The sequence below is a fragment of the Chrysemys picta genome, chromosome 5 (genome assembly GCF_011386835.1).
Source record: "Chrysemys picta bellii isolate R12L10 chromosome 5, ASM1138683v2, whole genome shotgun sequence".
In the NCBI taxonomy this organism is placed as follows: domain Eukaryota; kingdom Metazoa; phylum Chordata; order Testudines; family Emydidae; genus Chrysemys; species Chrysemys picta.
Window position 1 is genome coordinate 123591449 of NC_088795.1, and position 23624 is coordinate 123615072.

The 23624-nt window shown below is 43.2% G+C and overlaps 1 protein-coding gene across 5 annotated transcripts in view; it reads right to left on the bottom strand.

Annotated features, from left to right (window-relative positions):
- Positions 1-23401, bottom strand: part of SH3BP2 (SH3 domain binding protein 2) — a 66964-nt gene extending 43563 nt beyond the window's left edge. The window contains exons 1-2 of one of the 5 annotated variants that reach the window (XM_024113354.3): positions 23037-23185; positions 889-1008 (exon numbers count right to left, since the gene is read on the bottom strand). The gene's annotated coding sequence lies outside the window, so the exon portion shown is untranslated. Of the gene's footprint in view, positions 1-888; positions 1009-22233; positions 22332-23036 lie in introns of those variants that run through there. The other 4 variants (XM_024113353.3, XM_005313115.5, XM_042855536.2 and 1 more) reach the window with 4 other exon arrangements.
- Between the last annotated feature and the right edge of the window lie 223 nt (positions 23402-23624).

The following is a 23624-nucleotide window of genomic DNA, read 5'->3' on the forward strand; positions in this document are numbered from 1 at the left end:
AATAATTGCAACTGTTTTAGTTTATCTGGATGGGATAAAGGAAGTCTGAAGTTGGAAGGGACAGGGTAAATACTAGACTAAAAAATAAGGAAAGTAATACAACACTGACCTTAAAAGGGTTGCTGTCAAGTAGTTCATGCCCTAATCTGACCTACTTTAGAACTAAAATCTGACAGCGAATTGGGGAATTATATATTATTTTCATTTTTTTTAAATCCAGGGTTACTGCAGATGTACAAGTTGGGAGGCATCATCAATACAGACAAAGGATCAGAATATTAAACAGGAAGAGCTGGATGATGTACAAAGTCATGCACTTCGGGTCTAATAACAATTTCTGCTACAAGCTGGGAGCTCCTCAGTTGGAAGTGACAGAAGAGGAGAGACCCCTGGATGTGGGGGTCAATCACAGGATAACCATGAACTACCAACATAAGGCAGCTGTGAAAAAAGCAAATGGGATCGGAACTAAGATGCATCAAGCGAAACGTTTCCAGTACAGATAGAGAAGTATTAATGCCATTGTACAATGAACTGGTAAGACTTCATTTGGAATACTGTGTTCAGTTCTGCTCACGGAAGTTCAAGAAAGATGAATTCAAATCAGCACAAGTGCCGAAAAGAGCGACTAGGCTGATTAGGGAATGAAGGGGCTATTTTAGGAGAGGAAACAGGAACTGACGCACTCACATTGTGCTGGGGAGCTGCCCACACAAAGGGTGCAGATCCCTTACTTGTCAGAAGATAGCACAGGAAGCTACCTGCACCTCAGTGCGCAGGGGGGTTGAGGCTGGGCAGGTTCACAGCTATACAGCCCAGTTTTCACAGTTAACAGCCCAATTTTCTCCTGTAGAAGGGTTAGGGCTAAAGCTTAGTGAGCAAGCCCACCTGCTGAGTAGCTGTGCCATTTAGCAGTGGCCTGTGGGCAGCGGTGAAAGTTTCTGTCCCTGTGGGCATGCAGCTGATTTACTTGCTGGGAAAGGATTTTCCACATCACGAAGATGTTCTCTGAAAAAACAGATTTCAAATTAAGTGATTTCCACGAAGGCCTCCAATAGATATTTAAAAAAAGGGAAGTTATAGCTACTGGAGAGTATCAGACAGGCCAGCTACATCTATCCTGTGGTTTACTTATCAGATGTATCAAAAGGATTCCCTCCAAAACCCACAAATCAAATCTTTATCTAACTCCCTTGTACTTTCTACAGCTAGCTAGACTGTGGACTACATGAAGTGAGACTGGATTTTCAGTCCAGTTCCCAAACACCTACAACACACACACACCCTGTAAAGCAAATAATAGTTAGCAGAATATACTAGCACTAACTGGTAGCTGTGACATATGGCTAGAAAGGGTTAAACATCCTGCAAAATAAATAACCCTCAAAAGACACATGGGGAGATGATGTTTGTGTTTTTACATATGTATGAATAGGGTCAACAATATAGTCAACAGTCCCTGTCTATGCTGTATTCTGATAATTCAAAGGTCAAAAGAACAGCCTAGCATTTAAATGAATTGTAAACATGGGATATCTCAGTATTCATCTCTCTTTGACATGTACTGTGAATGGTGGCGGAACAAGCAAGTGGCCTTATGTTAATTAGTATAGCTAAGTACTTCCTTCAAAGTCATGCTAATGACCTTTTGTTCCCCAAAGAAATCCCAACTTGTCAAAAGCCATGAAATTGTATAAAAGATCCTTGGGTCCTGATTCTGTCATCTCAGATCCGCTTAAGCTTAATCAGGGGACGTTTGAGTCGCAAGATTGAGGTCCCAGTTGTGCTGGTGCTCCCTGAAGGTGATATTGGACATTGGACTATAATCTATGAACTATTTCTGAAAGAACTCTTTGCAACTACAAAGCTCGCCAGCTCTGCTATGAATCTGCATCTCAATGAATTGAACTTATGTCTCTAGGTATATTAAGCTTTTAACCATACTCTCTCTCTTGTTTTTTAATAAATTTTAGTTTAGTTAATAAGAATTGGCTGTAGCGTGTATTTGGGTAAGATCTGAAATATAGATTAACCTGGGAGGTAATGTGTCCAGTCCTTTGGGATTGGTAGAACCTTTTCTTTTATATGAAGAAATAAGATTTACAGAAATTTTCATCATATTTGATGTGGATACCTGGATGAAGGCCTGAGGCTGGATCACTTTAAGGGAACTGTGTTGTTTGGACTTCTGAGTAACCAGTAGGGTAATAAAGAAGCTGTTTTGTGCTGGTTTGGTAAATCTAAGTATTGGAATAGCCATCAGCTTTATGGGGGATTGTCTGCCCCATTCTTTGCAGTTCACCCTAATTGCGTGACCATAGCTGTCTCCCCACTAGGACCCCAGTCACAATAGCCTAGTTGGCAGTACCAATGGAGCAGCCCATGAGAGCAAACTCCTCTCTCTGACCTCTCCAGAGTACGGTTACAGGGTACAAAATCCAGCATCTTTCACAAACATTGAAATAAATAAAATAGCTACTTATACTAGTTGCTACATCTCCTCCATTTTGTACTACCTGCTCCTCATCCAGATAATTTGTTTCTGTTTCTCAAAGGTCTAACACTTCCTTAACTTTTAGTTTGCTGCCCATTTCAAACAGTTTTGTGGCATCTGTAACATGTGGAGTGGAGGGTGGGGGAGAGAAGAGAAGAATTCTCTAAGCTCTCCTTATATCCCCAACACAAGTCCCCAATCAGACATTACCTAGGGATGGGCACCCTGTTTCCATATCTGCAGCAGCAGGGACTGGAAAAGGTTTGCTGCATCCCACAGGTGATGTACCCGCCCCTTTAACAGCCTCTCAAAGAATCAGGCCGAGATTTAGATCAGTGGGTCTTAACCTTTCCAGACTACTATACCCCTTTCAGGAGTCTGATTTGTCTTGCATATCCCAAGTTTCACCTCACTTAAAAAACTTCTTGCTTACAAAATCAGACATAAAAATACAGAAGTGTCACAGCACACTATTACTGAAAAATTGCTTACTTTCTAATTTTTTCTGCATTAAATTTTTGTTTGTACTGACTTCACTAGTGCTTTTTATGTGGCCTGTTGTAAAACTAGGCAAATATCTAGATGAGTCGATATACCCCCTGGAAGACCTGTGCATACCTCAGGGGTACGCTTACCCCCAGCTGAGAACCACTGATTTAGATGACTAAATCCCATTCCAACCAGAAAATTGCATAGCTAGAACTGTCTGCAATGCTTTGAAAACATACCTATCTGAGATTTTACTAGAGACTGAGTCAGTGACTTCGGAATTACAGGGAAGAACTCAAAACGTTCATGTTGATTAGTTAGGCACTTAGGAGTTGCAGGTGCTCAGCACCTCTGCAAACCAGGTCACTTACTTGTTTGCCTAAATACAGATCCAAGTGTCTAACTCTGGTCAGCCAAGTTTCCAAATGAGGGACAGTCTTCATAGAAAAAACGAGGAGTCCATAAGGTGCCACAAGGACTCCTCGTTGTTTTTGCTGATGCAGACTAACACGGCTACCACGCTGAAACCAGTCTTCATAGAATATGTCTTGACTGAAGAGTAGCCTGGGTAATTGGCACCTGGGAGTAAGCAGCCACCCTGCAATGCCCTGAGTCACTTGTCCTCTTTGGTGCTGCATGGGCTTTTGGGGGTATATCCCAAAGTTCTTTGTGCTGCAGTAAGCTGAGCCACTCTACAATTCTTTCCCAGTGAATTGTGGGAGAACTCATCTATCCATCTGGACACACAGAGGGAATTGTGGGATGGCACTGAAGGACTATCAGTACGTGAGTAATTTAGCCTGCATCCTCACTGCAAAGTGAACAGGTTACCAGCCCAAATGAAAGCACCACTCGAACTTCTGTGAATAGCCTGAAGTCAAGCGAGCTAGCCCAAGTTGAAAGCACTGCCAACTCAGGTGAGAGGTTTGTGTGTGGATGGCAGGCGGGTTAGGAACAGCACCCAGTAAGACCCTGGGTTAACTGCAATGAAGACATATCCAAGTGTTTGGGGATGAAAGGTGCTATAAAGCTGCAATTATCTGAGGTGGTCTCAAGCCCTTATCTCCTTAATACAGACCAAATCTGTGACCAGGAGAGCAATGGAGAAGAAACAGGCTGTATACACTCCTCCCAGTCCAAAAAGACTGGACTACCTCTCAAATGTTTAATAGATCTATTTGGTAAGCAATGTGTCAAGTTAATAATTCATTCAGTTTCTAGCAGCACTGTCACAAGAATAATGATTAAACCTTCCAAATTTTCCTCAGAGGAGCCAAGCTGCAGGGTTAGCTGCAAATTTATAAAGTAATGTCTTAAGGACAACGTCTGCCCTCAGATGCATGCAAGCAGCTCACATTGAAGTTAAGGAGAGTTATATGTCTGGACCCAGGAGCAGATTTGTCCCCTAATGATTTTATAACAAGTTTCAGCAAAAGTTTGGAATTTTTGAAGTATCCTGCCTATTTAAACAGTCAAAGTGGGAAAGGGTTGATTTTAAAAGTGACAGTAGAAGTAATTTTGAAAGGAAAATATGCAAACATTTGTTATTAAAAGATTAATTTGTTTCCAGGATGATGATTAGTTTCTGTTGGTACAGTAGCTGAAGTTAAAAATAGGTAAGGGGAAACAAAGGTTCATGCCAAACCACGCTCTAGTCTGAGGAGGCAGACTTTGCTGGACTAAGAATATCTCAATTTTGTCTAATCAGTTTCCAATTCTCTTCCGCCTTTATCTAGACATTTTAGTTTTCTAGTGCATTTGATAAGAACTGAAGTTATTTTCACAAACCATAAACACTCATTACGTTCAAGCACTCCAATACTAATCAAATTTAAAATTTGCAATCATATGATGTTATGTATCTTGAGTCATGGAATTTGCTGCTGAACTGACCCCCCGCTACAGAGTTGTGCTCCAGAATCCAAGCATTCACTTTACACTTATGTTTCTAGCACTTTTAGTTGTGCAGAAAATCTTCTATATCACAAAATAAATATGAACTAATACATAGTTGTCCTCCTGAGTTTGCAGCCAGCCTAAAATAATAGCTCTGAGAAAGGTAAATTGCCCCCATTCATAATTAACTCAGAATCCTAATAGCAAGGTTATCTATATATTTTTTAACTCTCACTGATCATCGTTTTAGCACAAACACATCCAGCCAAATCAATATACTAACCCTACCACTGTTGGTTGCAGGAGCAGGAGGGCACTGGGCAACTGATTTCTATCAAGAGTTGCAGGAATGGAAAAAATAAGAGTTCAAAGTCTCTTTCACAAGTTTCAAATCAACTCTGTGCTGTTTCACAAATGGGAGGTAAAAAGGAGATTCGTTCCCTTTTTTGTGCCAAAATCTCAACCACCTGCTTGGTTCCCAAAATCTAAACTGCCCCCTGCACCTTCCAAGGAGCCAAAAGCCCCAAATGTCTCCTCTGCCAAAACTTTTAGCTCCTCTCTCTCTCTCTCCCCCTTCTCTGCAAAACTTCTACAAGCAGTTGTGAGTTTTAAATACAAAATTCTGGAGCACATTAGCATTCTGGGATGGGGGAAAAGAGTAAAAATCAATCAATTTACTATCCAATTAAATAAAAAAAAGCTGACTAATTGTTCACTTTTTAATTTATTCAAATCTGCTGCAGAATCTCTAAGCTGCTGCAAGGAGTGCTGCGTCTACCAGCGGACCCTGAGCAGAATTTCAGCACAGAAGAAACAGATTTCCCACCCCGCCGGGGCAAAAGCTTGTTCAGCTGATTGAAAATCAAACACAAAAATAGAGTCAAATGTACTCAGTGAAATATTTTTCCAAGTGTTCCTCTTTGTTATTTTGAGTCTCTTTAAAAACAGAAGAAAAAAAGAGAAACAAGGAAATTAAATGCAAACTCTTATATTAAGAGAACACAAAGACAGAGAATGATTAATTACCCCATTGTAAGGATGTTTAGATTTAAGGCTACCTCTATGCATTATTATAAGGCCAATCACTAAATCGCACAGCATAGGTTTGTCTTAACTATAATATACTTTGTGCTTTAAAATGGTCAAGTTCACAAAACTGAAGACAATTATGAGTCAAATCAGTTGGGAGAAAATCTAAAGATAATAATATTAATGTAGGTTTCAGGATAGCAGCTGTGTTAGTCTGTATCCTCAAAAAGAACAGGAGTACTTGTGGCACCTTAGAGACTAACAAATTAATTAGAGCATAAGCTTTCGTGGGCTACAACCCACTTCTTCGGATGTAGCCCACGAAAGCTTATGCTCTAATAAATTTGTTAGTCTTTAAGGTGCCACAAGTACTCCTGTTCTTTTTGAATATTAATGTAATTGGGAACTGTTTAAGAACATTTTACTAGCTGCCTAACAAGATGCAATCACACAATTGGGAAAAAAAGGCCATACTGATTTAAAAAACCTACCTGACTTAGAAAAGAAGTGAAAGCACCTATAATTTTTTTTTTTATATGTTTGCAGTGTTGTTTGCACAACACCTTCAGAAGGTGAGCCTAGGAACTTGAATTGATAACACTGCTAGACACTAAAAAACCTGGATTTAAAAGGGATACTGGTTTCATGGCCCATTGCAACAATCTGAAACACACACCACCTCTGCCTGTTAACCATTAATGGCCCACTTCAAACTCCTTTTGCATAACAATCTAACCCTTATCGCCCACATTATCTCAAGTGACCTCCTACCACTGTTATCCTTTATTCTTAACCATCTGTCTTTGTATTTAACCTCACTCTGATTTCTTTCCCCAGATAGGAAAAACTCTGTGGCTTATGGCTACATAGATTCTTAACAGGGGTACACAGAGGTCTTCCAGGAGGTACATCAATTCACCTAGATCAGTGTCTCTCAATCTGGGGGTCACGACCCCAGGGGCAGGTGTTGCAGGATGGGTTTGCGGGGGGGGGGAGGGGGGGAGGGGTCACAAGCGCAGGGCCAGTGTTAGGGGGTGACAAGCAGGGCAATTGCCCTGGGCCCCACGCCACAGCGGGCCCCCGCAAAGCTAAGATACATGCTTCAACCCCAGGTGGCGGGGGCTCGGGCTTGAGTCCCAGGGCTCAGCCTTCAGACTCCTGAAAGGGGTACAGTAGTCAGAAAAGGTTGAAAACCACTGCACTAGAGAGAGCACTTATGGTGCAGCTGCATTGGCGTAAGCTCTCTGTGTAGTCGTTCTACACAGAGCTCTCCTGCTCATATAGTGTTGTCTAGACTAGCACTTAAGTCAGCATAACTTATGTTGCTCAGGAGGTGGCTAATTCACTCCCGTGAATGACATAATTTATGTCGACTTAAACTGTAGCATAAGCCTTGAAGTCTGAAAGCTTGTAACTTCCACCAACAGAAGCTGGTCCAATAAAATATATTACCTCACCTACCTTGTCTCTTAAAAAAATATAGCACAGGGGTAGGCAACCTATGGCATGCATGCCAAAGGCAGCACGCGAGCTGATTTTCAGGGGCACTCACACTGCCTGGGTCCTGGCCACCGGTCCGGGGGGCTCTGCATTTTAATTTAATTTTGAATGAAGCTTCTTAAAAACATTTTAAAAACCTTATTTACTTTACATACAACAATAGTTTAGTTATATACTATAGACTTATAGAAAGAGACCTTCTAAAAATGTTCAAATGTATGACTGGCACGCAAAACCTTAAATTAGAGTGAATAAATGAGGACTCGGCACACCACTTCTGAAAGGTTGCCAATCCCTGATATAGCAAATAGAAGAAAGGGGAACTTAATAATAATGAATATAAATCAGAAACTAGTACTTGTAGAAAACTGACAAAGGAAGCAAAAGGACACAAGTAGAAATTTATTGCCAGCAGCGTTAGACGATAATGAGTTTTCTAAAGTATGTTAGGAACAAAAAAAATCCTACAACTGGTATTGGTGTTACTAGAGGGAAGTGTCAGAAGTGTCAACAATAATGCAGAAAAAGCAGAAGTGTTCAAGAAATATTTCTGTTCTGTATTTGGGGAAAAAGCCAGATAATATAGTCACAGCATGATAACAAAACACTTTTCATTCCAACAGTAACTCAGGAGGCTGTTAGCAGCAGCTACAAAAGATAGACATTTTTAAAATCAGCAGGTCCAGATAATTTAGATCCAAGAAGCCAAGCCCTAACCAAGGAGCACTCTGGGTTTTTAGGGTACGCCTAACACAGCACTGCGTTACAGAGCCCAGGTCAGCTAACTCCAGCTAGAGCTCTAGGGCTATAAAATTGCAGCATAGATGTTTGGCCTCAGGTGACACCCTCCCTCCTTGTCTCATAGTCTGGGCACCAGCCCAAACCCCAAACTCTACAATACAATTTTATAGACTACAGCCCAAGCCCCATGAGCTTGAGTCAGCTGACCTGGGCCAGCCACATCTGAGCCATAGGTCTTCTATTGCAGTGTAGACAGACAGTTAATGTTGATTTTCAAATGGGTTGTGGAAAGCTACGGAAGTTCCAGAAGACGGGAAGAAAGCAAGTGTTGTGCTAATATTTAAGAGAAAAGGGATGACCCAAGGAATTATAGAATTGTCATCCTGACATTAATCCCAGGCAAAATAATGGAACAACTGGGATGGGACTTGATTAATAAAGAATTAAGGGAGGGTAATACAATCAACCACTTTTCCTAGTCGAGCCAAACTCCACAATATATAGCAAGATTTGAATGCTGCAAAATCACCTTTCATTTGGACTACACAAGTAATAGACCTAGCAATCCTGAAGCTAAGACCCAAGAACAAAATCTTCCTATTTTTAGAGGGGTGTTTCCCATCATGTCCTAGCTCCTATATGGCGTTTGGCTATACCTCAAGCTCCTGAAAAATCTTTCACTTTTCAGCCTCATCCTTATTTCTCATTAATCATCTTTCATGATAGGTCTTGGACCACAACTCCCACCATCCCTTCTAATCTTCAAATACAGAGCTTAAACAAGTAGAAAACCCTATGCGACAGCAAAAAGAGCAATACAGACACTGGTGGCACAAGGCTTCCCCACCCTGCCTTCCCCAAGTGCTGCTGGTATTAATCCTATAGAAAATGAGTTAGGCTCCAAAATGCCACCTGTCTTTCTGTAGCGAGTTAGCATTGCTTGCTGTATTAGAGGTTTATTGCGCTAAATGAGAACCAGGTAATCAGAGCTCCAGTCAGGAAGTGCTGCTGCGGTGTGCTTGGTTAAAAGGAAGGGTATGTCACTCTCTAAGGGTATGTCTACACAGCAATGTAAGCCTAGGGTTAGTGGGACCCATGTCAGGGAACCTTGGGCTTGACGTCTATATTGCATTTTAACCCTAGGTTAAGAATTTTCTGACGCATGCTCAAACCTAGGGCTCTGGCGCCACATCGCAGTGCACAAACCTGAGTCAAAGTAAATATATCCCAAAGTGCCTAGCCCCTACCTCCCCACTCCCTCCGCTAATGTTGACACTCTAGTCCTAGGAACATGGTGCACTGTGGGAAAACTCTACTGCCCACCTTGTTTCCTAACTGTGACAGTGCTACTGATGGGTCTCAAGTGCCCATAAGAAGCATGAGCATAAAAACTGCATAATTAGCTCCTCTGGTGGCTGTGTCGGTAGAATGACTACAGTTTGAGAAGGGTTTATACTGAACTACCACCTAACCTGAGAATTGGGCTCTCCACATCTAGGCTGAGTCACATTGGCAGGAAAACGCCCATGTGCACCTGCTCTAAGGTGCCCCAAGTACTCCTGTTCTTTTTGCGGTTACAGACTATTCTGAAACCTGTTCTGAAGATAGTTAGGACATTAGTCTCCAGGGCTGTCAAACTATTAAAATTAAACTTTGCAATTCTTAATTTTTAAAATGGGATGTTCAGTGAAGGTGTTTTTGTTTGATTTTTTTATTTATTTTTGTCTGGTTTTGAAGTTTGTCATAAAATGTAGGTTTCAGAGGAAACACACACACACACACACACCCTACCTGGCTGCTGCCAAATGCGGAGCAGTGAAATGCATCCCCAGGGCTTCAGGTGCAGTGGGAGCCCGCCCCAAAGCTTCCCCACCACGGGAAGCTGCAGGGAAGTTTTGGGGCTGGCTCCCAGTCACCTCCTCACAGAGCCTGCAGCCCGGGCCCCCTTGTACATGAAGGCCCAGGGAGCGTACGGGGGGCCTGGGAGCAAGGGCCAGAGAGCAGAACAGGGACCAAGCGCTGCTATGCAGGGAAGGGGAGCGGCATCTGGCTCAGCCCAGCCGGGGGAGGGATGACTCAACATCCCGGTGGTCGGGAGTCACTTCCTGCCTGTCAGCTTTGCTCCTTGCGCTGGGCATGTTCTGCACAGCAGCAAGGAGGAGCTGGAGCAGGAAGGGGGAGCACACTCAGCCAGGCAGCAATGGCACTTCCAGCCGCTGCACTGCCTGCCTGCAGTGCTGCTCCTCTGCCACCGGTAACTCTGGGATACACCAGAGGATTTCCAGGACCTGAATCAAGCCAGGGCCACATGTACCCAGGAAAGCAATTGGGCTCAGACCCTCCAGCCCTGCATGGTCTGGGGACCCTAGGTAAGCACAATTGGTGTGGACGCAAGGGGGGTTAGGCTAGAGCCTGGGCTTACAATGCTGTGTAGACCAAGTGTAAAACACGGGCCAGTTAATGCTACTCACGGTTATACATTATTTAGGTCAGTTGTACAGTGCAGTTTAAAAAATGATTGACATCTAAATATTGGAGCCTAATATGACTAAAGAGCCAATGATACTTCTCCCCTTTCCTTTTATGTTGCCAACTTCGACAAACTTCCAATCACATTGAAAGAGTCAGTGCCAGATTCAACATCATGTTTTTAAAACAAACTTCCTTGGAAACAAGAAATAATCAAACAGATAGGAGGATAAGTCAGTGCCTAGGGAACCCACAGTAGACCAAGACTCTATTGTGCTAAGTATCAGAGGGGTAGCCGTGTTAGTCTGGATCTGTAAAAAGTGACAGAGTCCTGTGGCACCTTACAGACTAACAGACATATTGGAGCATAAGCTTTCATGGGTGAATACCCATTTCGTCAGACACATGTGCTAGACACTGTACAAATACAGAACAAAAGCACTCCCTCCACTTACACTCTAAGTCAGGGGTGGGCAAACTTTTTGGCCCGAGGGCCACATCTGGGTGGGGAAATTGCATGCAGGGCCATGAATGTAGGGGTGGGGCAGGGGGTTGGGGTATGGGGTGTCAGAGGTGGTGCAGTGTGCAGGAAGGGGCTCAGGGCCCTGGCCCCGCGCTGCTCCCGGAAGCAGCCAGCACCATGTCCCTGCGGCCCCTGAGGAAGGGGGAGGCGGGGGAAGAGGGCTCTGCGCGCTGCCATCGCCTGCGGATACCTCCCCCGAAGCTCCCATTGGCTGCGGTTCCCCATTCCTGGTCAATGGGAGCTGCTGGGGGCGGCGCCTGCAGGCGAGGGCAGAGCGCGGAGCCCTCTGCTCACCCATCCCCCAGGGCCATTTCCAGGAGCAGTGCGGGGCCCGCGGCACCACGGGGGTGGTAATCCCACGGGCTGGATCCACCCCGCGGGCTGTAGTTTGCCCACCCCTGCTTTAAGTATAAGACACAACAGATGGCGTGTTGCCAACATTAAACAACACCGAACAACATTAAAGGTTGGACCCCTTGGTCTGAAATAGCCCAAATTTGGTGACTTTTCAGGCATACTGTAAAAGCACCTGTTATGGTTTCTGGAGAAGGCTGAGGGTGTATTTTCTTGATGATGAAGGGGGTAGGTGGCCTCTCTGGACAGCCAAGTTCCTGCAGAACTGATTTTAATGCTGCTGGGGTTTAATTTAATTGTACTTATTGTATGATTAACAATGCTAGGGCCCCTAGAGCTTTGAATAGACATCTTTTTTTTTATTTTTTTAAATCTAAGTAAATACAACAATGTTACCAACTCTTGCAATGCTTGGGAGCTCTTCGTAAAGCCCCAGCTACTGGAATCAGGAGATTGCATGAAAATCTAAGCTTCCATTTTAAAAAGAAGGAAGTTTCCAGCTTTTGTAGTTGTGGAGAAAAAAAAAATCTTGAAAATGTGAGGCGAGTGCACCCTAAAGGCTCAGAAACCAGAAAGCAAGTAAGAACTCAACATTTAAAAAAAAAAAACCTCATGATTTTTAAGGGCCCGAACACTTGGGATTGGCCATGGTAAAGTGGAAAGAACATTAAAATCTAGTTTATTTTTCATGGCTTGTGCCAATTCTTTACCTGTTATTCAGATTGGACAAACAGATTTTTTATTTCTGTCAATAATACTGATATGCCGCCTGCTTCTTATGATTGTCTCCCAGTACCTGTATTGTTTGGGAATGGCACACTGTGGTCACAGCCCATATCCTGAGAAGATGCAAAATCTGACTTGAAAATTGTAATCTTTTCCAGTCTGAGAAATGCCCCTCAAAAGGAAAAGAGTCCTAAAAGTGAAAGCACCATCACAGTCAAATGCAGAAATCAGCATTTCCCTACATACACTCATCTACTGCAAGCCTTTGGAGGGTAAAGGAATAATGAACCAACGGAACTGTAATTAACTTTTATATTTTGAATTAATATATACACCTGTACCAAGGTGACTGATTGCTAGCAGAAAAAAAAAACTTTACTGTGATTGCCTCATTTCTGTAAAGAATGTACACTCCTCTGCATGCATGAGCCAAACAAGACAGAATTTTGCAAATGTAATAATTTAACAAGTACAGCAGTTACAACACCTTCCTTACAGACTGCAACATATATTTTATCATTACAGGCTTGGCCAGCTATCATGTTCTAATTACATGTACTTACAGAGCATCTTTTGTTAAAGGATCTCAAAGCTATTTGCACCTATTAATTAATTTTCACAAAACCCCTGTAAAGGAAAGTGGTCTTCTACAGTGTGAACATTGTTACATAATACTTCGATAGCTAAGGGCTAAATTGAGGCACAAAGGCCCAGGTCTACAAATTTAGGCTCCGCTGAGATCCACAAAACTCCCGATTATTCACACTGTTAAACAATAATTGAATACTATTTATTTAAATATTTTCTACATTTTCAAATATATTGATTTCAATTAGAACACATGAATATAAAGTGAGCACTGTACACTTTGTATTCTAAGTATTTGCACTGGAAAAAAAAACAAAAGAAATAGTAGTTTTCAATTCACCTAATGCAAGTAATGTGCAATATCTTTATCATGAAAGTTGAACTTACAAATGTAGAATTAGGTACCAAAAAAAAAAAAAAAAAAAACTAAACAAACCTGCATTCAAAAATAAAACAATGTAAAATTTTAGAGCCTGCAAGTCCACTCAGTCCTATTTCTTGTTCAGCCAATCGCTCAGACAAAAAAGTTTGTTTACATTTGCAGGACATAATACTGCCCGCTTCTTGTTTACAGTGTTACTTGAAAGTGAGAACATGCATTCTCATGGCACTGTTGTAGCCGGCGTTGCAAGATATTTACATGCCAGATGCGCTAAAGATTCATATGTCCCTTCAGGCTTCAACCACCATTCGAGAGGATGTGCGTCCATGCTGATGACGGGTTCTGCTCGATAACAATCCAAAGCAGTCCAGACCGACATGTTCATTTTCATCATCTGAGTCAGATGCCACCAGCAGAAGGTTGATTTTCTTTTTTGGTGGTTCAGGTTCTGTAGTTTCCGCATCAGAGTGTTGCTCTTTTAAAACTTCTGAAAGCATGCTCCACACCTCTCCCCTCTCAGATTTTGGAAGGCACTTCAGATTCTTAAACCTTGGGTCAAGTGCTGTAGCTATCTTTAGAAATCTCACATTGGTTCCTTCTTTGCGTTTTGTCATATCTGCAGTGAAAGTGTTCTTAAAATGAACATGTGCTGGGTCATCATCCGAGACTGCTATAACATGAATGCAGGTAAAACAGAGCAGGGGATATACAATTTTCCACCAAGAAGTTCAATCACAAATTTAATTAACGCATTATTTTTTTAACGAGGGTCATCAGCATGGAAGCATGTCTTCTGGAATGGTGGCCGAAGCATGAAGCAGCATACGAATATTCAGCATATCTGGCACTTAAGTACCTTGCAATGCCAGCTACAAAAGTGCCATGCAAATACCTGTTCTCACTTGCTGATCAATAAGAAGAGGGCAGCATTTTCTCCTGTAAATGTAAACAAACTTGTTTGTCTTAGCGATTGGCTGAACAAGAAGTAGGACTGAGTGGACTTGTAGGCGCTGAAGTTTTACATTGTTTTGTTTTTGAGTGCAGTTATGTAACAAACAAAATCTTCATTTGTAAGTTGCACTTTCAGGACACAGATGGCACTACAGTACTTGTCTGAGTTGAATTGAAAAATACTATTTTGTTTATCATTTTTACAGTGCAAATATTTGTAATCAAAAATAATATACACTTTGATTTTAACTGCAACACAGAATACAACATATATGAAAATGTAGAAAAACACAAATATTTAATAAATTTCAATTGGTAATCTATAGTTTAACAGTGTGATTAAAACTGCAATTAATCGTGATTAATTTTTTTAATCGCGATTAATTTTTTTTTAATCACATGAGTTAACTGCAATTAATCGACAGCCCTAGACAGAAGCAGTACCGCAGATCATAGGTGGTCAATGGTCTACAAATTGAGAGCCAATGCCATATAATGGAAGTAAATTCAGAAAGCTTTTGAACTGGTCTCTGTTTGAAGTTATTTCTAAATATAAAAAGAGTTAAACAGGACTCCCTTCAGCTCTTGAGTTTCTGGGCCTTTTGAATAGGTTGTAACTCCATAAGACTTATTTGATGTCTGTTCACTCCACCATCAACTGCCCACAGAGATGATCAGAATCCCTTTAGTGGCATGGTAGATAGCTAAGTTTAGGAAGTGGCCAAAAGTGCTATCATACCAGGGCAATTATTTAGCCCAGCTCTTTATAATCTGTTTCTTTAATTGCCAGAGCCTATGCATTCCAGTTTCCCTTTTCCCTGGGCTAAGAATGAGAGAAGACAAGAACTTCTTGAGCAAGAGCTCTAGTAAAGAAGCTCTAGCAACGCAAGTTTACTACACTACACAGCCATTTATCGCAGGAATTCAAGCTATTCCCCTTCCCCACTCCTCACTTGTCCCAAAGCAAAATCTGCACGAGATGAACACACTAATATTACAGAGACCAAATGTTAGCCCTGGTCTAAACTACAAAGTCATGTTAGTACAACTACATTGCTCAGGGGTGTGGAAAATCCACACTCCTGGGCGATGCAGTTACACCAACCAAACTTTCGGGACAGAGAGTGCTATGTCAATAGGAGGGCTTCTCCTGTCAATATAGCTACCGCCTCTCAGGGAGGTGGAGGACCTATGCTGATGGGAGAAGCTTTCCTCTCAACACAGGTAGCGTCTTCACTAAACACTACAGCAACACAGTTTTATCAGTGCAACTGCGCCGCTGGAGTGCTGTAAGTGTAGACAAGCCCTTAGTTTCTGAATGGGAGGTTTGTTGAGCAGATTTGTTGCAATACTGCAACTTCTTTAACCTTTTCAAACCAGTTTATAAAAAAAGTCTGTTTCTGTCAAAGCATTTATGGCCTCATTTACGGCTGAGCACCTGCAGCCCCTGTATTGAGGTCCTCAGAACCTCTAAAAGTCAGGCCATTACTGTACGAAATTCACCCCTTGCCTGGGGAAAAGTAGTTTTCACAAAACTCCTGCCTGTGCCCCATGAAATATGGGCAATCTACCTCTATAACCTCATCATCTCAGATGGTATTTTCAGCATCCACTCACACACCCCTATTTGCACTTATAAACAGAAAATAAGTTTATGGTGAGGGCTCTAGTATTTTCAGGGCTGGCTCCAGGCACCAGTGGAGGAAGCACATGCCTGGGGCAGCACATGCTAAGGGGCAGCATTCCGTCCATTCTTGGGGCAGCACAGTCCGAGTGGCAAAAATGGTAGAGCCGGCCCTGAGCATTTTAAAAGGCAAGATTTCAAGGACAACAGCAAAAAACCTTCAAGACTGGTGTTCACAAAATATCATGGAGGCATTATACTATACATTGAAAGTTCCACTGTTAGCCTTAGTTTGACCTCCCCTCTAACTTTTTGTCTGAGCAAACAATTTGAAGATTTGTGTGTGTAATGTAGGTTAGAAGAAGAATTTTCTTCTGAAAATTTCATAACATTAGGAAACCAGAGTGTCTGAAGTGGAGGACAGAGAGGTACACAGATGAGACTTTCAGGGACACAATTTCCATCCCTTCCAGATGATGTCATTGTATCCTCTCACTCTGAGGCTACCCCTCTGGGGTATGGGACCCCAGTTATTAGGAAGAGACAGGTAATAGTAATGGGGGATTTGATTATTAGAAATATATAGTTTGGTTTGTGCTGACCAGAAAAACCTCAAGGTGAATTGCGTGCTGGTTGCAGACCTCTTGAGACATCTAGATAGACTTTTGTGCAGTGCTGGGGAAGAGCCTGTGGTCCTGGTATACATAGGCAGTAATGACACAGGGAAAGGTAGGAGAGAGGTCCTGGAGCCCAAATTTAGGCTGCTAGTGTAGCCTATAGATAAGGCTACAATTTAGTCACAGAGGTCACGGCAGTCTCGGATTCCATGACTTTACCCCGTTTCAGCTGTCAGCAGCTGAAGCCGGGGCTGGAGGCGGGACTGTGCGCCCCTGCCCTTCAACTGGGGCTGGATGGCTGGAACCAGGACCCTGCAGCCCCTGCCCTACGGCTTGGGGAGGGTGGCTGCACACCCCTTTCCCGCAGCAATGGGTTTTGGAACAAACTGATAAACTAAACAGTAATAAGTCAATAGGACCAGATGGTATTCACCCAAGAGTTCTGAAGGAACTCAAATATGAAATTGCAGAACTATTAACTGTGATATGCAACCTATCATTTAAATCAACCTCTTACCAGATGACTGGCAGATAGCTAACATGATGCCAAATTTAAAAACAGGCTCCAGAGACGATCCTGGCAATTACAGACCATAAGCATACTTCAGTACCAGGCACATTGGTTGAAACTATAGTAAAGAACAAATTATCAAATACATAGATGAACACGATTTGTTGGGGAAGAGTCAATATGGCTTTTGTAAAGGGAAATCATGCCTCACTGATCTGTTAGAATTCTTTGACGGGATCAACAAACATATGGACACAAGTAACACTGCCCTTGGACTTTCAAAAAGCATTTGACAAGGTTCCACACCAAAGGCTCTTAAGAAAAGTAAGCAGCTATAGGATTAGAGGGAAGATTAGAAGTCCTCTCATGGACCAGTAACTGGTTAAAAAATAGGAAACAAAGGGTAGGAATAAACGGTCAGTTTTCACAATGGAAAGAGGTAAATAGCGGGGTCCTCCAAGGATCTGTACTGGGACCAGTGCTGTTCAACACATTCATAAATGATCTGGAAAAGGGGGTAAACAGAGAGGTGCAAAGTTCACAGACAATACAAAATTACTCAAGATAGTTAAGTCCAAAGCTGACTGTGAAGAGTTACAAAGAGATCTAAAACAACTGGGCAACAAAATGGCAGATGAAATTCAATGTTCATAAACACAACGTAATGCACACTGGAAAACATAATCCCAACCCCATACAAAATGATGGGGTGTAAATTAGGTACTGCCTCTCACAAAAGAAATATTGGGGCCATTGCGGATAGTTCTCTGAAAACAACTGCTCAATGTGCAGCGGCAGTCAAAAAAAGCGATCAGAATGTTAGAAACCATTAGGAAAGGGACAGATAAGACAGAAATATCATAATGCCGCTATACAAATCCCATGGTATCCCCCATCTTGAATACTGCATGCAGATCTGGTCACCTAATCTCAAAAAAGATATATTAGAATTGGAAAAGATACAGAGAAGGACAACAAAAATGATTAAGGGTATGGAACAGCTTCCATATGAGGAGAAATTAAAAAAGACAGACTGTTCATTTTAGAAAGGAGATGACTAAGAGGGGATATGATAGAGGTCTATAAAATCATGAATGGTGTGGAAAAAGTGAATAGGGAGGTGTTATTTACCCCTTCATAGAACACAATAATCAGTGGTCACCCAAAAAAATGAATAGGCAGCAGGCTTAAAACAAAAGGAAGTACTTCTTCACACAACACAGTCAACCTGTGACACTCATTGCCAGGGGTTGTTGTGAAGGTCAAAAGTATAATTGGGTTAAAAATAGAATTAAATAAGTTCATGGGGGATAGATCCACCAGTGGCTATAAGTCCTGGGTGTCCCTAAGCCTCTGACTGCCAGACAGGGGACGGATCACTCAATAATTGCCCTATTCTGTTCATTCCCTCTGAAGCCTTTGGCACTAGCTACTGCCGGAAGACAGAATAGTGGGCTAGATGGACCATTGGTCTGATCCAGTACAGCCATTCTTATGTTCTTGTGAAACAGTTTTCACAGTGTAGTTTTAAAAATTAGCACTCTATATATTTCATGGACTCTTTTCAACAAAGATCATAGTTTAGATTCCTAAACTAGCCTCAGCCTTCAGTGAAGGATGTTTTATATTCCTTATTTGATCTAGACACTTTAACACAGAATACTTGGAAAAGCCCAGGAGAAAAAACAAAAACAAATTATCATTAAATGCATCTGTGTCGTGAGAACTGGTGGACATATACATATGTGAAAGAGAGAGTTTAAGAGATACACACTCCATTACGCATTCTCATTAGAGAAGGTGGCCAGCATCCTTTCACACCCTTCCCAAAAAGCCTCCTTTCAACCAGGCACTCATATCATCTCAGCTTACCTATGACCCCTCCATTGAATCACCTGCACTCCAGCTCCCTCCCAGACTCCTGTAATACCCTGGTTTGCCCCAACCCACCACAGCCTTTAGAGGCAACTCTGAAGTGCCTCACTTAAGGGACACATTTAAAAGAGAGTGAGGTTCCATGGAAGTTACAAGCATTGCTGGCTATTTGGAGAAGGATCAGTAGGTCACAAAGACCTGAGGCCTAACAAAATTTTCCCCGCCCAGCAACATGGATAGGCCTGAGGACTTATAATACTCCTTCCCTGGAAGGTTAATCCATGGCCCTAAAAGGTGTCACACATTTCCTATTTGTTAAATCCTTCAGGTGTTTCAGCATCAACAGAAACCCATGGAATCCTCTGCATCAAAAGACTGAATGCAGGGTGAAGTACTCCAAGGTCTATTGATATTTCTGATGAAACTCTGGAGGCTGCCTGGGCCACTTCATCTGGGTAGGAAAGGTCTCATGGAGGTGGTAACTGCTAAACACTTCACCAACATTACAAGACTCACCTATCAGTTATCTTGGCAAAATCTGACACTTCTAGAAATCTTAAAAGGGCCTGCAGAAGCAATAAACTCAGATCCTAATCTTGCAAACACTTACGTACATAAGTAATTGTATGTATAATGGGACTACTCGCATCTGTAAGCGTCTGTATGACCAGGGCCTAAACCACCAACAATTAACTGACCAGATGCTCACAGGGCTACGTGTCCCACAGAAAGTAAAAATGTGATGAATTGCCAGAAGACCTTGTAATTGTTGTTTTTGTCAGATGTCCAACACCAGGCAACCAGACAGAAATTCCAATAGTAACGGGACACTGACAAGTTAAAATTGATATTTAAAAAAAAAAAAAAAAGAGTTTACCACCTAAGTTGCTAGCACCTTAGATTTTTAGAAATCGAGTTTATTTTTCACCTTTTAGGTTCTTGTACTTCAAACGCACATCTGCCTAATTTTACTCATATCAAAGGCAGTGGGACTACTCACATGGGTAAAGTTAAGCACAGCTGTTAGAGTTTGTAGGCTCAGGGCTTTAGACTGTCCACTTCTTGCGTTTCTATCCGTTTGAGCAATGTAAACAAACCATTCGGTTTTTAATCTTTCAGTTTCTGATTGCATGCATTAAGAAAATAATTGCAATGTTTGGTTTTCAGCCACTACATTAGAATGCTAGATAGCTTTTAAAAATAAACTGTTCCCATACATATTTTTATTTCAGTGGAAACATTTCTATTGCCATTAGGTTTTGTCAAATATTATTTAAGAATATCTAGGTTGACCTGACGGCATCCCTTTAAGCATCTGATCTTTAGTAATTAAACTGAAAACTAAGGATGTGCTCTTGCAAGCTTAGGTGCAGCATCTGTCTGTGCATGGGAACTTACAGGATCAGGATCTAAACTGTGACAAAACTGGTCTTATGAACAAGTCTGTATAAACCAGCCTGAAATGTCTGCAACAAGACATTTTGAGCTATGAGAACTCACAAATACAAAGATTTAAATCTTTGCCAAAACTGGTTCCTTTCACACCCCAAAAGAAAAGAAAAAAAAACTGTCTTCCTGCCTTTGACAAAGCATGAAAAAATTCAAGCTAAAAGGAGTTATTGAACATTTGGAGATTTATAACAAAAACACACAGAGACAAGATTATAAAGGAAACAGCATTTAACCCACCACTATGGAGGCTCGCTAGTGACTACCTATGAGTGGGGCATTGCCCAGAGCAATGACTCACCTCCTCACTGCAAAATACAGAAGGGGGCAGGGGAGAAACATTCTAACATCTTTGGAGATAAAAGGAAATTAATGTTTTGCATCTGATGTGCATGTCTGAATAAAACATGCACCAGAGTCTGCAGCTATACATTCCTGTACAAATAAATAAAAATTAGAAATAGGAAGGCAGATATGTAGTTGGCCATGTGAATTGATTTCAGATCCACAAGCTAGTAGGAGGCAGAGACTAGCCATTCACAGCAGCAAACTTATCAGATAATTTATTTTAAATACCTCTAACTAAATACAATACTAGGACTCATGAAAAGTGGCAGATTAACACCACACTGAAAATTGAAGTGCTTTTCATCTATAGACCAAGTACAGCACAGACAGCAGCAGGAGAAGCTTCTCCAGATCACCCCAATGATGTGCCCACAGCCTACCCATGATAGCCACCTCCTAGGCGTACAAGAGCAGGTCAGTTCCCATGCTCATTTATTCCTGGGCTTCTCTGTTACTCAAAAGCTCAAAACGTACCAATTATTATGGTGTTTTCTGTAATGTGAACTTTCCACTGAGAAGCGGGCCAATTCACCTCTCCTCCCCCATTAATTCTGGATGGCAATAGCTTTCAGTCATCACTGACCTGGGCTGGATTCAAGCTGGTCACCTAAGAGGTTAAAGGACCCAGATCCCACTACATGCTACTACCCAAACCAGCTTCCCCAAATCTGGTGACCTGAGCAGTGATGTTCATAGAGTTCAGTTTCTCAGATAAATGGTGGCTGCAAACCCTGAGGGGGCTGGAGGTATGTTTAAAGCAGGGGACAGTGATCTTCAAAACTTTAAGGGGCTTACAGAATATCTTACTACTACTACATCGCTGTCACTGAGGAAAAATGTTTTTAAGCTATCTAGTTCTTTGCACCCCGCACCTTTAAAAAGCCTCTCAGCCTTACACTTGAATATCTAACTCTCATCTGACTGGAAAAATGCCAGGAAGCATCTTTGAATGCCTACAGTTTGTAATTCAAACACCAAAAAGGCTCAAAGTTAGTTGGAAAGTGATGATTTTTAAAAGACAGCACAAGGCACCCACTCAGATTCTAAGGCCAAGAAGGGGCCATTGAGATCATCAAGTCTGACCTGGAAACAATTTAAGTTGTTTAAGTTATGTCTCCCCCATACTTTCCCTCAAATATCTGGTCACCCTAGTTGTGTCCCGATTTCATAGGGACAGTCCCAATTTTGGGGGCTTTTTCTTATATAGGCTCCTATTACTCCCCACCCCCTGTCCCAATTTTTCACACTTGCTGTCTGGTCACCCTAAATACAACAGACTTCTGAGCTCATCCTACTGAGCTGCTCTGTCCCGCCCTCCATCTGCAGCCACACAAACCAACTATCTATCAAAACTAACTATCTGTTAGTCTTTAAGGTGCCACCAGACTCCTTGTTGCTTTTGTAGATACAGACTAACACCGCTACCCCCTGATACAAACCAAAGAGAGATCTGAAAGGAGGAGTGAATGTTGATTGCAAGGGTAAGATGTTGGGTCCATTCTCCCCTAAGGACCACCACAGAGACTTTCCTCTGAGTGATGGGCATACTATTTTTAGGGTTGCCAACATTGTCAAAAATGAGGGACTGCTTTCTTAGCACCCCATCCCTCCTCTCCATATTATCATTATTATAATGAATATGGTCAATAGTAATAAGCAGTACTCACCTACACTTGCCAGAGGTATTTCTTGCTGCTTTTTGCAGCACTCAGCAAGTCCTGATCTTGTTGTACACAGAGATGAAGAAATAAGGGCCATTCCTTGTAATAAGGGACTGTTGGCAACCCTACCATAAGCACCTTTCTAGCACCAAGTAACTACATCAGGCATGCTGGGTTCCAAGCCCTGGGGATGGTACGCTGAGCTTCCAGCCTGGACCTGTTGCAGGTAATTTCTCTGAAGCCAAATAATGGGTGCAAAACACACATTACGCCAACAGGTCCTAGCAACTCAGAACGTGCCCGGCTCACCAAGAGGGAATGTTTGCATTTGCAACAAAACTCATTGTTAAACCACTGTGAGTCATCGGAGTTTCCAGCCGCCTTTAGGCTACGGGATTAGCCCGGCAGCCCTCGACCCAAGCAATGCTGCTTAGTCTGCAAAGCGCCCGGTGACTAATGCTACACACCCCCGGCCAGGAGAGGAGAGCGCGGCCGCCCCCAGTGTAGAGCGCTCGCTGCACCGCGCTGGCGGGGACGGAGCCACCAGCGGCCTCCCCGCAGCCCGTCCCGTCCCGCGGAAGGCAGCAGGGGACAGTCGGGGCAGCAGGCGAGGGGTCGCCCCGCTCCTACCGTGCAGCAGGAGAAGGCAAGGGGGGGGAGGCTCGCCCAGGGCCACGGGAAGGGCGCCCCAAGGCCAGCCCCGCCGGCAGTCCCGGGGGTACGGCCTGGAAGGGGTTAAGCCAGCAGGCGAACCCGCCCAGGGAGCGGAGCAGGAACAGACAGGCTCAGTCCCCCCGCCAGCAGCTCACCTGGGTGCCGCCGGCTTCCAGTCGCACCTGGAGGCCCGGCCGTGCAGCCAGCGGCCACACTCCCGCTTCCAGCGCTGGAGCCGAGCCCCTGCTGCTCCCTCGCAGCCCGTCCGCTTCCTCCACCTGCTCCAGCTCGGCTCCTCCTCCCCAAGCAGCGCCCGCCCCCTCCCCGGGAGGGCTCCGCTCGGCAGCCCGCCCGCGAGCCTGCCGCTACACCTCTGTCGGCGCGGGGCAGGGGCAGGGGCAGGGTCTGGGGCGGCCGCAGGTAGGATGCCGGGGAGAGGCTCAGCCCGCCACGCGAAAGTCCTCCCTGGACAGAGGCTGCGGCACAGGCTGCCTGCAAAGAGATGTGGCGAGGCAGGCCCATGAGTGGCAGTGCGCAGGTCTGAAGGAGGTTGGGACTGTAAACTCCACTCTGAGGGTGAATTATTAGCCCCATATAAATAAGTGTTTTTTTTCTCTAGTGAACCCATCGTTTACTTGTAAGCACGCCAGGGTTTCTTTGTTACTACTTGTTTTGAAGCCAGCAGCAGATCGTGATTGTTTTTGTCTTGATCGGTCCCTGCATCACTTTGCACGCCAGTGGTA